This window comes from Anticarsia gemmatalis, chromosome 26 (genome assembly GCF_050436995.1).
Source record: "Anticarsia gemmatalis isolate Benzon Research Colony breed Stoneville strain chromosome 26, ilAntGemm2 primary, whole genome shotgun sequence".
NCBI classification, from domain to species: domain Eukaryota; kingdom Metazoa; phylum Arthropoda; class Insecta; order Lepidoptera; family Erebidae; genus Anticarsia; species Anticarsia gemmatalis.
In genome coordinates, this window is record NC_134770.1 from 1,748,181 (window position 1) to 1,768,226 (window position 20,046).

General features: G+C 33.8%; 1 protein-coding gene and 1 long non-coding RNA gene across 6 annotated transcripts in view; both read right to left on the reverse strand.

Annotated features, from left to right (window-relative positions):
- The window catches only part of sm (heterogeneous nuclear ribonucleoprotein L), a 469,971-nt gene that overhangs the window by 390,337 nt on the left and 59,588 nt on the right, over positions 1-20,046 (reverse strand). The window lies entirely within an intron of this gene.
- LOC142984309 (uncharacterized) overlaps positions 17,840-20,046 on the reverse strand; it is a 50,420-nt gene continuing 48,213 nt past the window's right edge. Inside the window, exon 3 of the long non-coding RNA XR_012960145.1 lies at positions 17,840-18,112. This is a non-coding gene — a long non-coding RNA (uncharacterized LOC142984309). The remainder of the gene's footprint in view (positions 18,113-20,046) is intronic.

Here is a 20,046-nt window from a genome sequence, read left to right on the forward strand (position 1 = left end):
GTGAACGACGCTGTTGTGGCTAACGAGTCGTTTGTTCACATTGTTCATTCATTCATTCAGTTCTCATTCACTCACTCGTTCAATGTATGCAGACTTGACCATTGTGCTATTATTGGACTAGTTGCTTTATTGTCATTTGTAACTGTGTAGAGCTGATATTGTTGTAGGTCTATGTTTCAAGTTTAGTTTAACAACTTTTACGTTTGATATTTACGTTCAGATAAAGGATTGACATAGAAAAAAGTATTTTTTTTATTGAAAGGATAGACATTAATTTAATGTCACTAGGATATATGGAGTTACTAGCTGACCCGCGCAACTTCGCTTGCGCCACATAAGAGATTTTCCCTGGTTTTGTAACATTTTTTACTGGTACTTCGCTCCTATTGGTCGTAGCGTAATGATATATGCCTTCCTCGATAAATGGGCTATCTGGGCTATCTAACACTGAAAGAATTTTTCAAATCGGACCAGTAGTTCCTGAGATTAGCGTTGTTTGTTTGTTTGTTTGTTTGAACAAACTAACAAACAAACAAACTCTTCAGCTTTATAATATTAGTATAGATAGTATAGATTTAAGGTGTTTCAGCAGCATTGGGAATTGAGTAACTAAATTAATAACAATGTTAATTTAATTGTCACAATTCATACTTTCTTAAGACGTCAGAACCTACTTCACGTTCACTAAGGCACGGAGATGCTACGATCAAATTAAAATATAATTATACAGCCATATATTGTGGAGCCACACTAAAGTTTACTTATATATCTTGACCATTACTTACCGATTTCTAAGTGCAATTGGCAATAAAAACCCCGTAACATGGGTTCTACAAAAGAATTTCATATCATTTCAGCAACAAAATATCAAAAGTAAACGCCGAACGACCTTCAAACATATAAGTGCATTTCCTAAATAACTGTAACAACCACAAATATGTACTATTTCCACAAGTTAACACATTCAATCTAAACATTAAACTGAATTTCAAGAATACACTGAAACGCATCAAAATATAGAACAAAACACTTATTAAAAAATAAACCCTATTACTTTAACACTATAGCTTAAATTTGAGCAAACAATTCAACTTCACATCGAAATGTAAAACAAAAAAATCATCGAATATTAAACCTTATCACAAAAGCAATAAAATTTAAATTTGAACAAACTATAGGACGTCGCAACTATTCAACATTTTGGCAATCTAAAATCAACTCTATGTTAACAAAGATAAGGTATATTTTTAAATGGTTTTTGTAAGTATGAATGTTTTGTATGAATTGCATCAAATACGTAATGAAAGTACTAACGCCAGTTGGCTTTTAGATATAAATGTCACTATTGACGTTTAGTACGCACTAACTGTTTGTCAAAATGTGGGTACTTTGATATTTGTTGTGATGTGTGTTAATTGTTTGATGTGGTTTAGTAGTCTATATTGTGAATAGGTAGAAGTTATGAATGTACTGAAACGGCAGTAATTCTAAGTTATTGTTATTGGCGATTGATTTAGTAGTTTTATTTTAATCACGATAGTGAAAATTCAGTGACACTTCAGTATTTGGCCGTTGGATACAGATTTCAAAGTTGCTAATATATTGAATTTATGATGGAATTAATTTGTATTGCTTAGTTAATCGTTTGTAATATTATGTTTATCTATACTAATCTATACTAATATTATAAAGCTGAAGAGTTTGTTTGTTTGTTTGAACGCGCTAATCTCAAGAACTACTGGTCTGATTTGAAAAATTCTTTCGGTGTTAGATAGTCCATTTATCGAGGAAGGTTATAGGCTATATATCATCACGCTACTAACAATAGGAGCAGAGTACCAGTGAAAAATGTTACAAAAACGGGGAAAATTTTTAACGCTTATGTAACGCAAGCGAAGTTGCGTGGGGCAGCTAGTATTAGATAAACATAATTTATGTGTTCAATCTGTGTCTATCCTGTGTATTACCTGGTTAGGGACTACGTTACTTTGATAACAATTAATCACATTCAAAAATACATAAAAAACGACTGCTTACACAGAAAATAACATTTAAGCGAATCATTTACCTAGAAATATAAGCATCATCATGAATACAACAATTTTAATTCTCATCTACACAGATTCTTCAAAGCTACAAAAACAAATGAAAAAAACCCACAAAGCTGAGTAGCACCCGCTATAAATACTAAACAATTTCAACGAGCAATCCGTTGCACATTTAGCACGGTAAATAAATAAAAACAAACGACTATTAATCCGTTAATATCGCACTACTTGTGACTCAGCCCGTGAGTAAGATGAGATGACATTCAAATAGATGCGTTTGATTGTTTTTCATACATGCATCATAAGTATAAAAATATATTCACGTATTTCTATGCTTTAGCATTTTGAGAGCTAGTTATTTGAGAATTCACGCTTGTGCATGACTAATTTTCACAAAATTTGGTAAAGATTGTTGCAAATCGGGCATAACATATAGGTACACTCGTTAGTTGTCAAAAAATTACTCATCTTCAACAGTAAACATCTTCACAAGCTCGCCAATTGCATGCAGGTACTAATCTAACTAATCTTTTTTTGTAAAATGTCAACTGAAATGGAATACTGTGTAAGTTTCCTCCCGACATTTTAGAGAGATGAAAGCGAATCGTAGTATTAATTTATGTTTTGTCATCGGCTAATTATAGGCAAAATTTACTCAAGTTGTTGCAGCTCACAATTTATATTTATATTTATTTATTTATTTACTATGCGGAGTACAAAACCTTAATTCCTAAAGCAAGAATAACCTTTAAAGAACATAATTACCTTTCAATAAAACGTTTCAGAATATGTAACACCATTCACATCATACTCACAATTTCGCCTCAATACAAAACTTTACATTTCAATAAAAACTTGACAAATGAACTCGTAGGAAACAAATTAAAGGCGTATACACAAAGTTAGTCGTACAATTTAACCCGCGTACACAAGTACGCAACAAGTTATGTTTCAAAAGGTTCTTTAATGAATGGCTGTACATTGATTGATTAACAAACCACTCGCAAGTTAACGATGTGAAAAGTTCACGAATTTTATTTTGAAATCGAAATATGGAGTTGCTTTTTCAATTGTAGAACTTTGTGCTTACATGCCTTTTGACGTCAATATTTAAAAATAGTAAATTTAACCCATTACTGTCCCACTGCTGGGCAAGGGTCTCCTCCCGTAATGAGGGAGGGGTTAGGCCTTGCGTCCACCACGCTGGCCAAGTGCGGGTTGGGGACTTTGCATGCCCTCAATAAATGTATTAAACAAATTTTAGGCATGCAAGGTTTCACGATGTTTTCCTTCACCGTTGGAGCATGTGATAATTATTTCTAATACACACATAACTTCGAAAAGTCATTGGTGTGTTGCCTCGGATTCGAACCTGCGACCACTTGCGTAGGAGGTGTCAACTTATACCACTCGGCTATCACTGCTCTTTAATGCTCAGCTCTGCGTCAATATTTAATGAATAAAAAATCACAATAATTCAATCAATATCACAATAAAAAAATCACAATCGATTCTATGCTAAGCTTCAATTATGCATCTATGGTTATAAACATATTGATGTTCTAGAATGGAAAAACAAATCTGTGGTTTTTTTGTAGTCAATAAGAAAGCTTTAATACATAATTATTAGCACATTATGACTCTTGGAACTCATCACACGAAACATTGGTTGACTTGTAGCAAGATGGGTCAGTGACATAAAACATAAAAAGTAGAAGGAAAAACTGGCCATTATGATGATATTGATGATGTCTTTAGTCATCACTCAAAGTCAGTACAAATGCCTTCAAGTAACGTCAATACTAAGATCTCACTCATCTAAAAAAAGAGTATCAAACACACTCAGTCAAGAAAGCGTAGGTAGTAAAACGATATCTTCTTTTATCCGTTTTCTTCTTACAATATAAAAGTAATTGTAATTTGTTGGCACTTACAAATGTATACCGTTACGTAGTAAAGTTTATTTTCAGGGATATATAAACGTTACGTCTATACCATCGGCTGAGTATTCGATAGTATTTTTATCGATTCATCGTTTAAATTCTTTTTGTTTAGAGTTCGTATTTTATTGTATCGTATTGATACGAAAATTATTCAACTGCGAGACACAAAGGGAAGTAATGTTCATTCATACATCTGTACATAGTGATACAATATTTAACTTAATATCAAAATTAAATGTCTTACATCGCTACTAACGTAAAATTCTGCGTAAAAAGTCAAAATACTTCTATGCTATAAATAAAAGTAGTGAAATCACCCTATAGGTTGTAGTTATATATCTGATAGGAAACTCCCTATTAGATTATTGTAAGATAACTGAAATGAAACTAAACGACTTTTGACTCGAGCTTATGTTGGTTGAGACTGATAAGTACTCGTTACATTATCTAGTCACTATTTACAAGCTTCAAATCTTTGCATATCTAAATTCAAGATCATATTTTTAAATATCTCTCAAAAAGTATATCAAACTTAAATCCAATCAAAGTAAGACCTAACCTAAAAAAAGTTACGTATTCATCCGAAATTCCACTTTCCACTTGCAAGTGTTACGTCCCAAGTTCTATTTCCGAGCAGAAAGTTTCCGACGGTGGCAATATTCCTGCACTAGGAATTCCTAACTCGGTCGTTTTTAGCCCAAACAGGTTACAGTCTATATCCGTTAGTCTCTAAATATCTTTGTCTACAATATAGGCCAGCGTATTTTCGGTATGTCAATTTGAAATATTTTCGGCCGTGTCAATGTGTCATAGTGGGACAAAACTGCAATTTCGGATAGTGGATTGAGTGCAATATGTTTAGACTTTTGCACTTGTTTATAGATAGTAAAAGTGATCTAATAGTGTGTACGTCTATTTCGTTGTTTCTTTTTTCAGGTTATCTGAACATTAATAACATTTCAGTCAGCTAGCGACCACGACTGGTGTTATACCTACGCCGCAGCCGAAACGTCAAGCGATCTTAGGTAAAATTTTAAGTTTTAAGTTCATGTTCATTCCCGTTAACTATTATATAGAACGCTCTTAATGTAGATAATATGAAAATGCCGGTAATATTCCTAATAATACTAGCACATAATAAAGTATTTAATGAAAAACGATGTCAAATGAATCCCACTACAAAATAAGCCACATTCGCAAGTTAATCTGTCATGCATAATCACTGAATTAATTCAGTACCAACAAAAAAAAACTAGCCCGAAATCCAAACAATAGATTACGATCATAAATCACTAACACACACATAACTCATTACAAAATGTTTACTTTCTAAAATGTCGGCAAAAAAAGCACGTAATGAATCAAAAGTAGGAAAAATTTGCGAGATTTAATTCATCAATGAATGTGTTTATTTTGGCGCGTGGTGGGGAAATGTTGCGACCTTGGGCAACGCATAGTCACCTCATTCATAGATCTGCGTTGTTTTACATTGCATGTATTACATGATACGTTTTATAGGATAGTCATCAAATCGTTATGTATTTAGTTTGGTGCCAGATTGTTTGGGAGGTGTGGAAAGAAAGGTGTATACTACACGTATATGTGGTTATATTGTTGTACATATCAAAGACAGTTGCATGGATGGCATTTTTAATACAAGTGGGGTGATTTGAAAAATATAAAAAAGGGTCAATGAATAATATGAATACTGTCAATTTATTAAAGTTAGTGTTTTTATACGAATGTCATGTGAATGGTTGTTAATTGTATATTAAAAAATAAAATACCTTTTACAAGATTAAATAAAAGTTCTACAACTTAAAGGTACATATTGTTTTGTGATATGATCCAAAAAAGCAGTTTTCACTTTCATTAATAATTTAATTAACCATTTAAATCGATACACAAGTAGTTTGACAGTCTCGCGCACATGATCGTGGTAGCAAGCTGACTCAATCAGCTTGTTAGCTCTAATCTACCTACAAATGACTAATGTAAGTCAGAAGAGTCATTCATTATGTACATGTTAAATACAACGTCCTTTGTTTAGCTACGTATTATATCATATGACAGCTGTTTTAAAGACTCAAACATTACCGTGCATAATTTTTGTGACGCCATATGACAATATAACTAATTACTATGTTTCTTAGGCTTTTTGTGGTGAATATTTTTAGAATAAGTTGACCTTGGTCGAATTCTAGACACATAATTTGCAATTTTTTGTTCTAGTATTAGTGGAGTGATATAGATTTTACGATTTCAGCTGTTTTATAATTTTTTTATTTCCATCTATTAAAGAACGAGAAATAGAGGTACATAACTTCCAAACACGTTTTATTATTACGAGTAAACTAAGTGTATGTTGATAGTTAATTTAATGCATAATCAAGTATAATGTTAATATTTAAAAAAACACGGGATTAGTCGCGATGATGAGGATACCTAGGTTTACTTGCTGTTAGACACAGCTCGCATTAGCATGATCCCGAGAAGACTGGACATGATAAGTCATTTTGTAAACCATATTAGTAGACTACAAGTTATGCAAACGAAAGTTTACAAGATATTACTATGAGCCTGTTGAAAAGTAGTCCATGGGCAAAAACTGGATAAAGGCATTAAATTTAGAACCAATATTGAGTACTAGACAAGAAGTCATGAAAAGCTATGGTTTAGTCATCATTATGAGACTGCTGGTCGGTAGTTTATATACCGAAGTTCGGGCTACAAAAATCAAATTTTCTTTTCTACAGTCTCTTATCACCACGTAACAAGATCGCAAGACAATATAGGAAATATTCCATCACACAATACACGTGTAAGCCGTTAATCCAGACACCTGGATGGAAGCTGAGAGTAAACACAATCAGTTCGCGTCGAAACAGCCTGCGATACGTTCAATTATTCTATTTACGATACAACACACGCGCCATTCAAATTGTTGAGTGCGCACTACGGGTTAACTTGTGATAACACTAGGCGTAGAATTAGCTGCTTACTTTATGCTAAGAGATTAAGTGAGGTGAAACTATACTGTTGTTATAATGTGTTGTATGCCCGGTTTCTGAGGTACATTTACCGGTAGTTTATCTATTCAATAGCGTTTAAGCTGACATAAACATGACAGTTCGAATAGATTACCTAGGCACTGCTAAATGTGCCTCAGAAACCGGGCAATAGTCTTATACGGCAGTCCACAAGGCGGCAACGACGGGTCTTGGGTTCATTTTCATGTCGAATCGAAAAGATGAGTGCACCTGACATTTTCTAAGCGACAGGCTAGCACTCTAGAATTATGTTTTACGCTTTTCTTAGCCCATTACTGTCCCACTGCTGGGCAAGGTAATAGGTTTTCTCCCAAATGAGGGAGGGGTTAGACTTTCACTCTTCAGTCAACCACACTGGTCAAGCAAGAGTTGGAGACTTTGCAAGACTTCCAGAAATGTTTGATACTAATTTTCTCTAATCTGTGACCTAAATATAAAAATATACTGAAACCGAATTTAGTACTCTAAATATAGAATCAATATGTGTTACGAGTTTCACTTTTATACGGCTAAAATGAAACACAGCAGGATTATGTGGGATCACAAATAAAATGAGTGTTCACGGTCGCACTGAGCGGATAATCCCGTGTTTGTCACGCGTCATGCGTTAAAACTTAGATTTGATGATTCACTATTTTAATTTACATTTTTAGTACTTTATTTAGAAAATGTCACAATCTTGTGGAATTTACGACTGCTTGGCCTGAGGTCTGAGTTTAATTCTTAGGGCTGATTTTGTTAATTTATCTATAACACCGTATTAGGTCGTTAGTTAAGGCACCGGACTACTGATCGAGACGGCCTTTATATCCAAACTCACTATCTAACTCATCATTTTGTGAACTCTTACAGATGGGATTTAAGGCTTGTGTTAGTTATAATAAAAATAAACTCGGCAACGTAATTAGTTTCAAACGCACGTTCTTTCCAAAGCATATAATATTAGGTCGGGGAAAAAGTCTTTTCGCGTTATAGTATGTATGAACTTGTAATTAAAACTTTTCTGTACACAAAACAGCTCGATATTTGGGGACCTTACGAGCTCACTGAAAGAAACATAATGAACCGTGTACTCATTTGTGATTCTTGAAGCCAAAGATTTTATTACAAGTTCATACATATAATGCGAAAAGACTTTTTCCTCGATCTAATATTAATAATCTATTGTTCACCTTTCAACTATAACAGGTAACTGAAACAATTGGTTAATTCGCAAACAATTTGCTGCAAATTAATACGCACAATACATATCCATCCTTACACCGTGGGTGTTAAACTCCAGTAACTATCAAGACCCTTTGTCTTGTCGATCTCGTTTATTTGCGTTTAATCGCAATCGCGTCTGTTTACACGCTCAATATCCGTTCTGTTACATTACAGACAAAAATGTAGGCACTATATATAGACGCCTACGTACATTTTTAGCGTATTGTGTCTGGATAGGTCGTATGTAAACTATTAGGTCATAGTGTTAAGACTTTCACGTTCATACTTTGTTATATGAATAACTAGCTTTTACCCGCGTTTTAGTCCGCCACCTGAATTTTCCCATCGGAATGCATAATTTTCCCGGGGTAAAAAGTAACCTATGTCCTTTCCCGGGTATCAAAATATCTCCATACCAAATTTCATGCAAATTGGTTCCGTAGTTTAGGCGTGATTGAGTAACAGACAGACAGACAGACAGAGTTACTTTCACATTTATAATATTAGTATGGATTATGAGTTAGATCGCGGAAAATTGATTTTAACGGTCAACTTTAGCCTATGGAGAGTAATCAAGTAAAATAACGTAAAATTGGGTTTAACCAGTCATTTAGAAAATATCACAATTCATTCAAGATTAGTCGATTAATATACGCGATGAAACGCAAAACGATGTCCGATAAACTTATAATAAAAATATAGCTACAGGTAGTTAGCCTAAGCAAGCAATAACACCAATTAAAATGTGTTATTGACATCACATTTGTGTTGTCTCCAAAGCAAAATTTTAAAACCGAAGCGTACGATTACTTGATACATTTAAGTCTCAGATAGATAGCCTATCAAACATTCTCATCTAAATATCCTATTAACTTCAAGCCTCCACCGACATATGCCAAAAATAACCTAATCAACAAAACTCCTAAAACCTTGAACCTTTTGACCAGCCCATACAATACTTCAAACCTAACCCTGAAACTTCAGTTCATATCTTCATATCATGAAACCGGTCAAGATGGGCAGCACTTGATAGAAACCCGTGATCCACTCATAGCTAGCTGTCCATTAGAACATAGATCAGGCACTTATAACAACGTGAAGTGGTTTATTTGTAGACTTACGTTTTAATCGCATTCAATACTGTACTTTGTATACTGAATAGAGAAGAGATTAGAATGGAAAACAAAGATTATATTGTATCGAATATAATTCTAAATTTAAAAAACGCTGTGATAAACATTTTGGGAAAACAACAACTTTTCATGCGCACACGCAGCTAATCAAAGCAAAGGTTGAATTTTAATACTTTTGAGAGGGAATCGAAGAGAGACGACCAGAAAGTGAAAGAAAAAAGCCATCCGAAAGACCTTAGACATGGGTTTAAAAGCTGTTATCACCACTGACAACAACTGGAACTTTTGACGTGCCCTCCGAGGCACGGAGACGCTCAACTCAGCTAACCACCGGCCACCCACCTACAAATTATCCTGAACAAAAATCCTTTTACCCATTAACCGCAAATCCGAGTCACTCTTCTAAAACATACAATTTAATCCAAAGAAAATAGGCCATAACAAAGACCACAATGAAACAGAACAATAAACATTAAAACGCGTCAGTTATGGCCAGTTAAAGAGACATCGGCGCCGCTAAGAATGCTGGCCCGTAAACTATGAGAATACTGTGCGACACGGTTTATGTGTCAAGGTTTACAGTACACAGTACAGGTGAAGCGGATTGTTTTAGAACTTAGTTATTGTATAAAACTTTGCATATTTTCTACTGGAAATATCGCTCCTTGAATACAAAAGGGTCACAAATCGAAAACTATAAATTTTACAGGAGAGCCAAAACAAATTTTTGAAACTGTTTTTTTATAATATTTTATATATTTATTAATTAAATATAAGATATTAATATATCATTAGATGCGTATTTTTTAGCTTTATCTATCTACGATATAAACTTTGTAATAGCTGTTACCTATTAAGAAAAAAAAACATATAAGTCCGTTTTGCATTCAAAATTTGAACCAATATCATGAGAAATATGTCAAAAATTAAACACAGTTTTGCAAATAAAAATGGTTTATTGTACATTTTTTGGTAAAAAACCGTATCAAAAAGTAAAATCTTATTAGTAAATAAAACCATAAGTGAATAGACACCAGGAAAACATTGTATTAAACAATCTAAATTAAAAATCTTTACTTATTATTAAATAAGTAATATAATAGAGATCAACTTTGTGCGTAACTTTCATTATTCAGTAAAATTAAACATCAATCATCATCATCAATCAATGGGTAACGTGACGGGCAGACTGAGTGCAGCAGGAGTATTAAAGAAATAAGATAATAGAAAAGTTTTATGACTTTAATAAACCTTTATATTTAGCATTCGTGGATTATTCCAAAGCTTTTGGCAGCATCAGTCATTCCGCCACAGAATCATCACTCCATAACCAAGACCTTAAGAAGATACTATGTAGAATCGAAGCTACATACATCAAACTCATCAAAGCAATATACAACAATCTCTCTAAATCCAAAGAAGCGTGAAACAGGAAGACCTGCTATCTCCCAAATTACTTACCAGCACCCTCGAAAAATTTTTCAGGAGCCTGGCGGCAATCAAAAGGCATTGTTGTTAGTGGCAAACAGTTAACAAACCTTCGTTTTGCAGACGACATTGTTCTCTTCTCTTCCTTTGCATTGGAACTCGAATCAATGCTCAAAGATCTGAGCACGGCAAGCCTTCAGATTGGACTAAGTAAGAACCGGACAAAAACCCAGGTTATGACCAACAACACAAAACGTAGGGTCGAGGTAGGCGGGCACGTCATACACTATGTCGACGAGTACACTTACTTGAGCCAGATAACCTCTTTTAACAACCGACGGGACAAAGAGTTGGACAAACGTGTCACAAGTGCCTGGAAGAGCTCCTGGTCCATGAAAGAGCTAATGAAAGGTAACCTTCTACTGTCACTAAAGCGGAAGCTCGTCAAAATGTTTATACTACCCGTCCTAACCTACGGTGCCCAAGCATGGTCCCTTACGGAAAGTAGAAACCGAAGGTTAGCCAGAGAGCGATGGAGCGTAGTATATCAGATGTAAGAAGAACAGATCACGTCCAAAATTCTATACTGCGCTCCCAAACTCGCATAGCCGATTTAGGGAAGAAGACCGCCAGGTTGAAATGGAACTGGGCCGGCCACATTATCCGCATGTATCCGGAAACGTGGGCCCGCATATTTACCAACTAAATGCCAGAGGATGGTCATCGCAGACGCGGGAGACCTAAACGGAGATGGCGGGATGACCTAGACGCATTTGAAAAGGTCTAGTCGGATCTTGCCGCTAAAAGGGCGATTTGAAAGGGCAGGGTCGCTCCTTGCCTTTCCCTGCATCAAAATGTTAAATTTTGTTTTGAAAATTTTAACGAAAACTTAAATTATTATCATGCCAAACGGCCATATTTATGGCCTTCCCATTCTAGCATGCTAAAAATAATTATTTATTCCACAATAATTTAATGCAAAAGGGACGTATTTCAAAATATGCTACTGTTATATTACAAAATATAATAACAAATACTAGTGTTTGAATGCAAAACGGTAGTTTTCAGAAAAATGGCACTTTTGTATTACAAAATATGGTAACAAATACTATAGTTAGAATGCAAAAAGGACGTTTTCCAAAATATGGCAGTTTTGTATTGTAAAATATAATCACATTAATTTGAAATTTGGCACCCAACACAGACGTATTTTGGATTGTGGCTTTTTTTCACGCAACTGACGAGCATTTGCGTTGAATCTCCGGGCGCAACTCACAAAGTGGCTGTTTTGCACTGACATTACCTGTCAAAGTGAGCTAATGCAAAAAGGGCAGTAAGTCAGTGCAGCCATAATATAAGCTAAAATGATGGGTGTTTTTTTTTTACTATAAAATATAGCCGGTTCAGGTGTCATTTTTGCAATAAAACGATTTTCATTTTTTTTTTAGTTGTGGCCCTTTTGCATTGAAGGAGCGATATGACGATTGATTTTTAAGGAAAGATGATAGATTTGGTGTCATCAGTCCTATTAAGATTGCTGTCTTATTTTAAAGTTAATTCCTGCAATAAGAATTGCTTTCAAACTTTGAACATAACCTAACCTACAAATAACTATAAAATAATCAATATTTGCCTTAGACCTTAACCACTGCGATACGTAAGCCGTCAACAATAACACATGTTTTATATTTATTCAAAGGTTACAAAACAGGTATAATACACATATAAATCAAAAACAGACAAACGAAAGAGACCTATCCTTAAATACCCAATTTTATTTAGATTAAAAAAATACCAAATAATTAGTAGTTAAGTATTCCTCAATGTTCATATGAATGAACGAGTCATATTTAGCTACGAAAGCTCATGATGCAACAGGAAAAACATTTCACCCACTTATTTCATAACCATGAAAAATTACATCCATATCACGAGATAAGCCGAATCCTAACCTTGAGATCAAGTACAGAAGCCAGACGCGAACCATCAAATACTTTTACATCACCCGTTCATTCAACCTAGAAACTATAACAAAACATACTTTATAATAATTCAAACATACTAAAACAATGAGATCAAAGAGCTTGTTTAAAATAACGTATCGATTTTTAAAAGTTCAGGAAGATTTTTATCGATTGAGTTTCCATTGAAAGCTATGATATACTAGATTACCGAGACATAGAGCTATTTTTAAATGTACACACGCAAGTATTCTTGCACAAATTAAGGTATCTATGAATTACATGCGTATGTACAGCCGACTTATTAGTTTCCTGAGATTTCTTCGATTATAAAATGTCAAAGTAATTTTGCTAAATGATTAAGAATGTAAAAATACTTCTAAACAAAATAAAAAATAATAAAAATGTTTATTTAAGTAACTTCTATGACTTTGACAGCAGATTTTAAAGATCTCCTTTAGATACATCTACCTTAAGAGTCAATTGACTCGATATAAAAATAGCAAGTCTGATTGTCTTAACAAGGAACGACCTGACCGTAAAACACTCAAAAGTCCAAATTCTTACCCCCCAATTTCATTTACTCTTTAAAATTAGTAGGTCACCTACCTGTAGTTGACAAAACTCCAACCAGACTTTCCCATGAATAACTATATTGAATGCTACTAATATTAAACATGCGAAAGTTTGTGAGTATATATGTATGTTTGTTACTCTTTCACGCAAATACTACTGAACCGATTACGATAAAATTTGGTATGTAGGTAGCTGAAGAACCAGAATAACACATAGGCTACTTTTTATCCCGGAGTTCCGGGATCGGTATTTACACGGAAAGGTTTTCCACGCGGACGAAGTCACGGGCGGCCTCTATTAGATATTGGCAAGAAAGAACAGAGAGATCACTCATCGACATTCGTCCACGGGACACACACTTGTGACGTGTGATACACACCTATACAGACGTAACGCATTCCGAGATTGACGAAAGCTTTGTTGCGGTATAATGAGCTTTACTTGGGAAATTCCCAGGGGAAGGAATCGTTTTGGATATTCTAGATACTGCTACTAATCTAACAGCAGATATTACAACTAATTATAAAAGTCTCAAAACAACTAGTTTAAAGATTACTTATTTTAAAAAATATTAACTATATCGTACATTCCTATTGTGATGTTATGATTGATTGGAATAGTAGGGACCAGGTTATAGGCCTTCGCCACTGATAATTAGCCAAAATTGGAAATACGTGTTACTGAGACTTCACTTGCATGACAACAAATAAATCACAAACACAACAGTTCTTTCAGCAACAATCATTGATCTACGCAAAACCTAACAAAATTCTAATAACAGCTAAAAAAGTTATCAATCAATCGATTGATCTATCCAACACTACATTCCAATACTCACGTGGTTACTACAGTTCAAAAACACGGAATAATTCGCGTTATGAATCAACAATACTAAACGTATGCACAATATCAACGTTTTGGAACGAAGCCAACAACGATTTTTCACCGTTAGAACTGGGACAGACTGTACGATTTTCCGACTTTTTTCTCATCGGTATCGATGGAATTTTGACAGGCACGTCTCGTGATTTCGTTAAAAAATTCAAAAGGTGACTGAACTGTGTAATGAGATGAGAAAATGTAAGGGCATGTCAGTGTTTTGGATCGAAAGCGAAAATTGTTTACGATGCCAATGTTTTTTTTTCATGACGGCGTTAGCGCGTATAAACTGTTAATTACTTTTGTGAATAAATAAATTGGTTTTATGAGTCATGTTTATTTTATTAAAAAGACAAACAAAATATTTTACATCGCTGCAAACACAAAGTTTTGCATTTTTTAATCCATCACTTTCCCACTGCAGGGTAAGGGTCTCGAGAGGGAGGGGTTAGACCTCGAGTCCACCACGCTGGCCAAAAGCAGGTTGGGGACTTTGCATGCCCTCAATTAATGTATCAAAGAACATTTTTAGGCATGCACCATATTTTTTTTTAGTTTTTGCATTATTAAAACGAAATAACATTCTCAACTCAGTTTTAATTAGATACACTACACCACAACTGCATCTATCACTATAAATCGCAAAACAATTTACAACTACCCGCACTTATCGTAACATCCATTCCTATCTTTATTTTGCATACAATTTCGATCAAACACGTTTAATAAAACGCCAGTCCTCGCCCACTAAGACCGACATTAATGATCATTACAAAATGTCTGCATGTCATGCAGTACGATCTCAAGAAATGTAATGACATTGCAGATCGTTTCGATGCGTTTATAAGAAATATGATTGCAATTTTTTGTATATTTTTGTACGACGAACTTTGTCATTGAGTGTTATTGGCGCTTAGTTGATATTTTTATTTTCTTAGAAAGTCTTGATAAATCTTGGTGATTCTTTTTATATTTCCCACATGCTGTCTCGGTTAAGGATTTTAGAAGGTGTGCGAAGGAGGAAACCTAAGAACGAAATTAATTGTAGGTTAAAATTATATAAGGGAAAGTATTTTCGATTAGAATAACTTTTACTTATGACTATTAGAAAAATTATTCGGACAAAAGAAACTGTGTTTTTTATCCTTTTGATGTGAATGTGAATGTGCAAAATTATGGAAGGGGGAACCGTTGCTCAGAATTGTTACACAAAAGAGGGCTTAAAAATATACGGGGTAGGACTTAGGTTACTATATTACACACGGTCGAAGTTGCAAGCACATGTGTAAAAATATATTTTTAAGACCTATTCACCAGCAGAGTAGCTAGTTCTTTTGGAATGTCTAGAATAAATTCCATTTTAAAAACTAAAAGTCATGATCTTACTCAACAAATATTTAAACCTGCTAATAAATCGATTTAGCGCCATTTCCTCAATCCTCACATAATTTAAATATCTAAAAATCAATAAATATGTCACAGAACCTGTTGTTTTGTGAAACAATGCAATAAAATACTTTTAATATGGGCATTTTATTTTCAAGGTAAATACACACTAAAGGATGTCCGACGCAAGCCGCTACTTCTAGATTGTTAATACCTAACAAAGACTTGCAATCAGTTGCTTCAAATTTTACTGATGGACTTACCATGTGAATCCTGTTAACAAATTTATTTCACTCAGCTGGACAGTGGACACATATAGATTATGCCCTTTGAGTCAGACTTGGAAAGAAGAGCGCATTTAAATATGATAAAATTGTCTTCAACTCCCAATAATATCAGGAATTTTATCTCCTCCCTATAAAGAGATGACAAAACAGTGTGCCGAATTACATTTAAATCTTTTCCATAGTTTTCGTTTGAAAGAGTAAGAAACACACATGTTGAAGCGTTTTAAATAAGCAGATTATAATTTTAAACTTATTACTTAACTATGCTCAAAACATACATATAACAAATTACTGTCACTATAAACAAACAAATTTTAATGCTATTGTGTGTACTCGGCTTTACAGTTCAAACCTTATTTCGCGGATGACATCATTGGTAGATGTCATTTCCGTAAAAGGAAGGTTGTTTGTCCGTGAATTGTCGTCAATTCGATATGACATTACCTTTTATAGGTATTCTGTTACGGTTTATAAGGCTTAGTGTTAGGTCATGTTAGGTTTAGAAAATGTTTATGTCTAGATATATTTAAACCATGTGCATTAGAAATATAAACAGAAAGACGGACAATCACATTATCCTGTAAGAGGTATGTTTGAGGAGGAAACCCTTATATAAACGGTGTATTTTAATTGCGTAACGGATAGTACCTTAATAATTAAATGTGCAACTAATTTGCCACAACTACATAAACTAAGTCATCGCTGACTGTAAGTTTATGAAATTCTTAGTCATTTTAACGACTCATTGACAATTTACGGCAATTTTCAATGTTATATCAAAGATTACAGATAGCCTTCTACCCCAGATTACTGCATGAACACTATCTATCACTAACTAATTTTAATGAGAATTGCTGTCGAAGAATGTGTTATAGAAATCAAAATAACGATCAAATCATATACAACAGTTGTCTCTAGTAAGTATTAAGTGGATAGATAAGGCATTGAAAGCGACTGTTAGTTGCCAGCCATAAAAAAAAAACATATTTTCCATACTAAGATTTGTCTATACGCTCATAAGTTTTGAACATAAGACTAAACCCACGTGTGGATGAAACAGGCTTTGTTTTCCACTAATACCGCAGGCATAATTCAAAAAGGGTATTACTGAAGATCCCACATAATAGATCACTGAGCCCAAATCAATACGGCGGCTAATGGAAGGCCGGGTTACAGAACAAATATAAAAGAAACTAATACATCATAACAGTATTTGTGTACTAAGATTACTGTTGAGTAAATAATGTGATATTACACAATTTGGTCTAGTTGAGTTGTAAGTCTAAATATAAATAAACTAGCTTTCGCCCGAATTGTCCGCGTGAAAAGATTTCCCGGGGTAAAAAGTGTTGTATGTGTTAATCTACATAGGTCATAAACAAAATCAAAAGCAGAATCAAATCATTTATACTTTTAGGTCAAAATATTGACCTTTATGATAGTCTTTACCATTACTGAATCTACCACTAATGTATCTGATTATAAAAATATCTTTTGACAAGCGGTGCAAATGGGTTTAAGTGAATTTTAACAATGAAACTTCAGAATGACTGAGCGGATAAGAACGAACAAAAAGTAAATACAAACATTATACTTATGAGTAAAAATATACATCAAACGGCAAAAAATGTCACCGACAAAAACGTTTGCAGTAAACACAAGAAAAGTGAAAACGATACAGTGTTGATTGCAATATAATCGGTAAAAAATTATGATGACAGTATAAATATTGAAAGAAATACACCTTAAATGGTTATTTCGCGTTGCTGAGTACATTTTTTAAAGAAGTTATTGTCACAACATTTCTAAAACGAGTTATTTTTGCGCAGACAAAAAACTTATATAGTTTTTACCAGACAATATGTTAAGAAACTGCATATGTAGTACTTGTAACTGGCAGTCTTGGATGTAATCGAAGCAAGGGAAGTTTGAAGAGATTATAAGCAAGTGGTTATTTGTAACTTTAAAAATCGCGTTGCATGTTTAATGTAGAATAGAATACAGGAATTTAATTTCGGCGCAGGTTGCACTCGCCGTGCGATGCGTGTTCGCGTTAATTCCCGTATTCCGTTACACATTAAGTGGTTATTTGGTCGCAGTCTTTTTCTATGGGAATAGAGCGTGATTTTATCATACATAATCCTCCATTTTAGTATGTAATACTCCTTTTTCGTGAGACGTCAAGAAGCCACTTTCAAATAATTCAGCGTCTTACCTGTAACAAAGAAAACATCACATTAATAAATTATATTCATAACATATTACTTAAATGTACATACAATACAATGTAATAAAATGTAATACGAAAAAGCTGTCAGTTATCTAATACATCATGATATACTATGTTCAGTGATCGAGATTAATATTAATATAATATATACTAAAATTCTTAGAATATCATTTTCGGATGTCCTTCGTAAAGGTCACAGGGTTCCTCGCAAGTATGAATTAGGATAAATTGAAAGGGACGTGTCATTACGTACACTGACATACGAATCCTTTTTTTCTGTATGAAAATATTATTAAATTGTTGCTATTTGTCAATAATAAATATTGTAATTATTTCCCAAGTTAATAAATAGCAGCAAACTTTACTACTTTGGTTGATTAAAATGTCGTTGAAAATGAGTCAGAGCACACACAATTTTGAATAGATTTTGTCTTTTATTTTCAGGCATAACAAATTGATTCTTAATAAAGTTAACATTTATCTAACATAAAAAGGTTCATATTATTAACTTCAAACTATCAAAAATATACATCGTGAAGGATTCCAGACGCTTTTAAAGGCAATTCCGGATTTTTTGATCAGCTATCAGATAAATAGTAGACATTATCAATATTCTACCTAACCGATACTTATTTAAAGGTAGTGAAATTGTTGCTACATATATCATTGTACTGAAAAACTTCACTTTTTCTCAAAATAGACTCAAAATCGCGTCAAAAATCTACCTTCACTCAAATGCAGCACACCTTTGTACACTATAATTTAGTTATTAAGTTAACAACGGGCTATATGAATGAGCGGTGTAATTCCTCGGTGCTAAATATAACTCGGGTCAAACACCCGCTAGCATTGGTCGATATTGTTCGTGTGTCATGATGAAGAATTGTTTCACTTTAAAGGGTTGATATCAAAACTTATTTTATAGATTTTCATTTCTCTCTTTTTTAAAGACAACTCCCGCACTAAGAATTGTATTTGTGTCGTGAGGCTTTTTACAAACGTACAAACAACTGACACAAAGTACAACCAGACCCGAAACAACTATTGTTTGGATCGCACAAATAGTTGCAGTATGGGACAGAACCCTCGACCTCCCGAGGCAATGGTAGCGGCTTGGCGACCTAAACCACTACGCTACGGAAGCAGTCAAACTGTACTTTGTTTCAGAATTGTCGTTTCTTTAAAGTGAGAGACCCTTTCTTTTAAGACCCTGGCCCAGCAGTGGCACACTAAAGGGTTAAATTTATTTCATTCACAAAAAAGATTAACATTATCATCACTATCAAAACGCTGACCACGACCGTATCGCATATAAAATGAGTTAGATTAGACTCATATACATATCAATTATTGATCACTCCTTAATTAAAGAACCTATTTTTAGTCACAACAGAAACTAATAAATAACCAATCAGCGATACCAGTGAAATACATTAAATATTGATTTTAATAGGTTTTCTCACAAGAATAATAAATAATTAACAGCTACTGCGAGTTGTAAACTAAAATACTTAGTAATACCACAAACGGCTTCATAACACTTTCTTGAAAATACTTAAAGAAACACCAAAATATTTCCAGTACTACTTTAAACTCCCTATTATATGGGACTAACATTGTTAATGGCGAAACGTTTTAAATTGTTGTATTTCATATACGTATGTATGTATTTTAAGCATTTGTTTATCGGAATGAGGACCGATATTTTCATCTTCATATCTCCATATATTATTTGTCAAAAAACATTAAAATATTTTCTGAAACAAAGTTATCTGACGACGGAAAAATCGTCGCAAATATCTTAAAAAAAATTACTTTGAAGTTTTCGGTGTAACTTTTGTCAATATAACATTAAAATTTCTTAAAAGCGAGAACACTTAAGACAAATTGAGAATTCGATGCATTTGAAATTTAAATTC